Source organism: Oryctolagus cuniculus, chromosome 14, assembly GCF_051225735.1.
Source record: "Oryctolagus cuniculus isolate XC-2025 breed Fujian yellow rabbit chromosome 14, ASM5122573v1, whole genome shotgun sequence".
Taxonomy (NCBI): Eukaryota; Metazoa; Chordata; class Mammalia; order Lagomorpha; family Leporidae; genus Oryctolagus; species Oryctolagus cuniculus.
Genome location: NC_142880.1, coordinates 33,518,361 through 33,523,707, shown reverse-complemented (window position 1 = coordinate 33,523,707; position 5,347 = coordinate 33,518,361). Strand labels below are relative to the sequence as shown.

The following is a 5,347-nucleotide window of genomic DNA, read 5'->3' as shown; positions in this document are numbered from 1 at the left end:
GGAGCTGGGGTAGGCCAAAGCCAGGAGCCAGGAAGTTCTTCCTACTCTCCCACGTGCTGCCGGGGCCCAAGTAATTGGGCCATCTTTTGCTTTTCCACGCTTATTACACGGAGCTGGATTGGAAGTAGAGGAGCCAGGCTATGAAACAGTCTCATCGTGGGATGCCAGCACCTCTACAGCGGCTTTACCTGCTATGCCACAGCCCTAATTCATAATGTTAACAAAGGATTTAATTTGGGGAGGGGGGTGGAGCCTGGTCTCCCCCAAACACCATCCGCACCATCTGCAGGCACCCGCAAGGAGTGTGAGGAGCACAGGGAATGTGGGGCAGGTGTCTCAAGTGTCTGCGCCTCTGGCCAGCATGGGCACCACCCCCTACTTCTCCACGGCAATTTACCCAGCTGCACTGTGGAAGTTTGACCGCTGCCACCTCAGCGTGCGCCACCACTGGGCCAGCCAGCCATGGGAGAGGTGACTGACAACGATGTCATACCAAACCTTCTCCTATTTGATGGAGATCGGGCAGGCAATGAACTGAAGATAATCTGATGGTGAAGAGTTTAATTAAGTGGTGCAACTCTGGATCAGGAACAAGGACATAGTCAGTAGCAGCGTACACTGAGCTGCCTGTCTCACTGTGAATTTTCAATGGGGAAACAGTACTGATATATGATACGAATTTCAGAGAAATGGAGATTACAAAAAATATACAAAAAATAGAATATATCATTGCTGGAACACATGGAAAAATTGTTCAGTGCAAAAAAATAAATTATTCAAGCAAAACAAATACAAAAGAAAATTGCCAAGAATATGGTGCTTTGGCAAAAGTGATCCAGCACCATCCTGACAAGGCATGAGATATTAAAGGAGCTAGGGTCTGGGAAAAGAATTGGAGAGTGTTTCATACATTTAAAAAAAATGTTGAGATAAGCTTGAATAAAGACATAAACAGTTTTACAGTCGTCTAGTACCATCGACAGACTTCAGCAAACCTTGGAAAATGATGGAAAACAATCAGAGGTGGAAGAAGCTCAAGAAACAAGTATGGAAGCCAATCCTAAACCTTAGATGGGCTAATCACTCATCATTCCTAGGAATATTAAGATTACTGCATGCTCTTAGTGTGCTTAGAAATTGTTGTGAAATAAAGTTTGGGGAGCTGATGCTTTGTGTAAAGAGTAAAGCCAGCCGGCGCCGCGGCTCGCTAGGCTAATCCTCCGCCATGCGGCACCGGCACACCAAGTTCTAGTCCCGGTCGGGGCGCCGGATTCTGTCCCAGTTGCCCCTCTTCCAGGCCAGCTCTCTGCTGTGGCCAGGGAGTGCAGTGGAGGATGTCCCGAGTACTTGGGCCCTGCACCCCATGGGAGACCAGGAGAAGTACCTGGCTCCTGCCATCGGATCAGTGTGGTGCACCGGTCGCAGCACTCCAGTAGCAGTGCGCCGGCCGCGGCGGCCATTGGAGGGTGAACCAACGGCAAAGGAAGACCGTTCTCTCTGTCTCTCTCTCTCACTGTCCACTCCGCCTGTCCAAAAAAAAAAGAGTAAAGCCACTGCCTGCAGTGCCGGCATCTCTTATGGGCATCGGTTTGAGTCCCCGCTGTGCCACTTCCAATCCAGCTCTCTGCTATGGCCTGGGAAAGCAGTAGCAGATGACCCATGTAATCTTTCTTATTTTAAAAATTTTATTTAATAAATATAAATTTTGAAAGTACAACTTTTGGATTATAGCAGTTTTTCCTCCCATAACCACCCTCCCACTCAAAAACCATCCCATCTCCTACTCTGTCTCCCATCCCATTCTTCATCAAGATTCATTTTTAATTATCTTTATATGCAGAAGATCAACGTAGTATATGCTAAATAAAGATTTCACAGATACACAAAGTATAAAGTACTCTTTGAGTACTAGTTTTACCATTAATACGCATAGTACAACACATTAAGGACAGAGATCCTATATAGGGAGTAAGTACACAGTGACTCCGTTTGTGGATTAACAATTGACACTCTTATTTATGATGTCAGTAATCACCCAAGGCTGTTGTCATGAGCTGCCAAGGCTATGGAAGCCTCTTGAGTTCACAGTCTCTGACCTTATTTAGACAAGGTCATAGTCAAAGTAGAAGTTCTCTCCGCCCTTCAGAGAAAGGCACCTCCTTCTTTGATGGCCCATTCTTTCCGCTGGGATTTCATTCACAGAGATCTTTCATTTAGGTCTTGGCATTCCATGCCTGAAAAACTCTCATGGGCTCTTCAGCCAGATCCGAATGCCTTAAGGGCTATTTCCTTACACATATGAAAATACCTGCTCTATAGAATTGATTTGATTGAAATTTTTTTTATTATGAAAAGGCAATAAGTAGCATCACAAAATATTTAATAAAATGTTTTCAACCTGATAAAAAGTATTTAAGAAAAAAACTATAAAACGAAGTATAATCACAATTGTGGGGCTCCATGGGACGCGCAGCCATGGAGCCCCCACGTCAAGGTCGGTCTGATAGCTGTTGCTGTGTCTTTATCACAAGGCGGATGTTGCTAGTTTCGGTTAGGGCAATGCTTTCCCACGGCCGGGACTTTCCAGAGGAGTTGAGAATGTTGTAAACAACAAGATGGCGCCGAGGACCACGTGGTGAGCCTGCCTGCTGCGTGACACCTCATCTGATTGGCCCGAGAACGCGTGCACACTGCGTGAACAGACAGCGGATTGGAGTGTTCCATGCATGGACTTGAGCCCGCTTGCAGATTTTGTATATAAGCTATGTGCTGAGGAAGGAGGGGGCTTTCCTGTCCACTCTCCTCCTTTCATTCTTTCTCTGTCCCTGTTATTTTCCCATTAAAAGTCTGTTGAAGACCGATAAGCTGCGAACAGTGTCGTTCCTTTGCGGGCAAGGGAGCGGCACATAATCATGTGTAAATTATTAAAAACTATATATCAAAAAAAAATCAAGGAGAACAAGTGGTATTTGTCCCTTTGGGATTGGCTTATTTCACTCAGCATAATGTTTCCCAAATTCCTAACAGGGATCACTTTTCAGTTAAAATTTAAACACCTAAGAATAATTGTGTGTTAATTACAGAGTTCAACCAATGGTACTAGAACAAAAAAAAATACTAAAATGGATAAAGTATTACATTGTACATCAACCGTCAGGACAAGAGCTGATCAAGTCACTGTTTCTCATAGTGTCCATTTCACTTCAATAAGTTTCCCCTTCGGTGCTCAGTTAGTTGTCGTCGATCAGGGAGAACATATGATATTTGTCCCTTTGGGACTGGCTTAATTCACTCAGCATGATGTTTTCCAAATTCCTCCATCATGTTGCAAATGACTGGGTTTCGTTGGTTTTGACTGCTATATAGTATTCGATAGAGTACATGTCCCATAATTTCTTTATCCAGTCTACTATTGATGGGCATTTGGGCTGGTTCCAGGTCTTAGCTATTGTGAATTGAGCTGCAATAAACATTAATGTGCAGACAGCTTGTTTGTTTGCCAATTTCATTTCCTTTGGGTAAATTCCAAGGAGTGGGATGAATGGGTTGAATGGTAGGGTTATATTCAGGTTTCTGAGGAATCTCCAGACTGACTTCCATAGTGACTTGACCAGTTTGCATTCCCACCAACAGTGGGTTAGTGTCCCTTTTTCCCCACATCCTCTCCAGCATCTATTGTTGGTAGATTTCTGAATGTGAGCCATTCTAACTGGGGTGAGGTGGAACCTCATTGTGGTTTTGATTTGCATTTCCCTGATTGCTAGTGACCTTGAACATTTTTTCATGTGCCTGTTGGCCATTTGGATTTCCTCTTTTGAAAAATGTCTATTGAGGTCCTTGGCCCATCTCTTAAGTGGGTTGTTTGTTTTGATGTTGTGGAGTTTCTTGATTTCTTTGTAGATTCTGGTTATCAACCCTTTATCAGTTGCATAGTTTGCAAATATATTTTCCCATTCTGTTGGTTGCCTCTTCACTTTCCTGACTGTTTCTTTTGCAGTACAGAAACTTCTCAATTTGATGCAATCCCAAATGTTAATTTTGGCTTTGACTGCCTGTGCTTCTGGGGTGTTTTCCAAGAATTCATTGCCAGTACCTATATCTTGCAGGGTTTTTCCAATGCTCTCTAATAATTTGATGGTGTCAGGTCATAGATTTAAGTCTTTAATCCACGTTGAGTGGATTTTTGTGTAAGGTGAAAGGTAGGGGTCTTGCTTCATGATTCTGCACGTGGAAATCCAATTTTCCCAGCACCATTTATTGAATAGACTGCCCTTACTCCAGGGATTCGTTTTGGATCCTTGATCAAATATGAGTTGGCTGTAGATGTTTGGATTGATTCCTGGTGTTTCAATTCTGTTCCATTGGTCTATCCATCTGTTTCTGTACCAGTACCATGCTGTTTTGATTACAACTGCCCTGTAGTATGTCCTGAAATCTGGTATTGTGATGCCTCCAGTTTTGTTTTTGTTGTACAAGATTGCTTTAGCTATTTGAGGTCTCCTTTGTCTCCATATGATTTTCAGCATCATTTTTTCCAGATCTGAGAAGAAGTTCTTCGGTATCTTGATTGGTATTGCATTGAATCTATAAATTGCTTTTGGGAGAATGGACATTTTGATTATATTGATTCTTCCAATCCATGAGCATGGAAGATTTTTCCATTTCTTGGTATCATCTTCTATTTCTTTCTTTAAGGTTTTATAATTTTCATTGTAGAGATCCTTAACGTCCTTGGTTAAGTTTATTCCAAGGTATTTGATTGTTTTTGTAGCTATTGTGAATGGGATTGATCTTAGAAGTTCTTCCTCAGCCATGGCATTGCTTGTGTATACAAAGGCTGTTGATTTTTGTGCATTGATTTTATACCCTGCTACTTTGCCAAAATCTTCTATGAGTTCCAATAGTCTCTTAGTAGAGTTCTTTGGGTCCCCTAAATAAAGAATCATATCATCTGCAAAGAGGGATAATTTGACTTCTTCCTTCCCAATTTGTATCCCTTTAATTTCTTTTTCTTGCCTAATAGCTCTGGCTAAAACTTCCAGAACTATATTGAATAGCAGTGGTGAGATTGGACATCCCTGTCTGGTACCAGATCTCAGTGGAAATGCTTCCAACTTTTCCCCATTCAATAGGATGTTGGCTGTGGGTTTTTCATAGATTGCTTTGATTGTATTGAGGAATGTTCCTTCCAAACCCAGTTTGCTTAGAGTTTTCATCATGAACGGGTGTTGTATTTTATCAAATGCTTTCTCGGCGTCTATTGAGATAATCATATGGTTTTTCTTCTGCAGTCTGTTAATGTGGTGTATCACATTGATTAATTTGCAAACACTGAACCATCCCTGCA

General features: G+C 42.3%; 1 pseudogene; it reads left to right on the top strand.

Annotated features, from left to right (window-relative positions):
• Window positions 1–462: 462 nt before the first annotated feature.
• On the top strand, window positions 463–1,071 carry LOC100339396 (THO complex subunit 7 homolog; annotated as a pseudogene).
• Window positions 1,072–5,347: the final 4,276 nt, after the last annotated feature.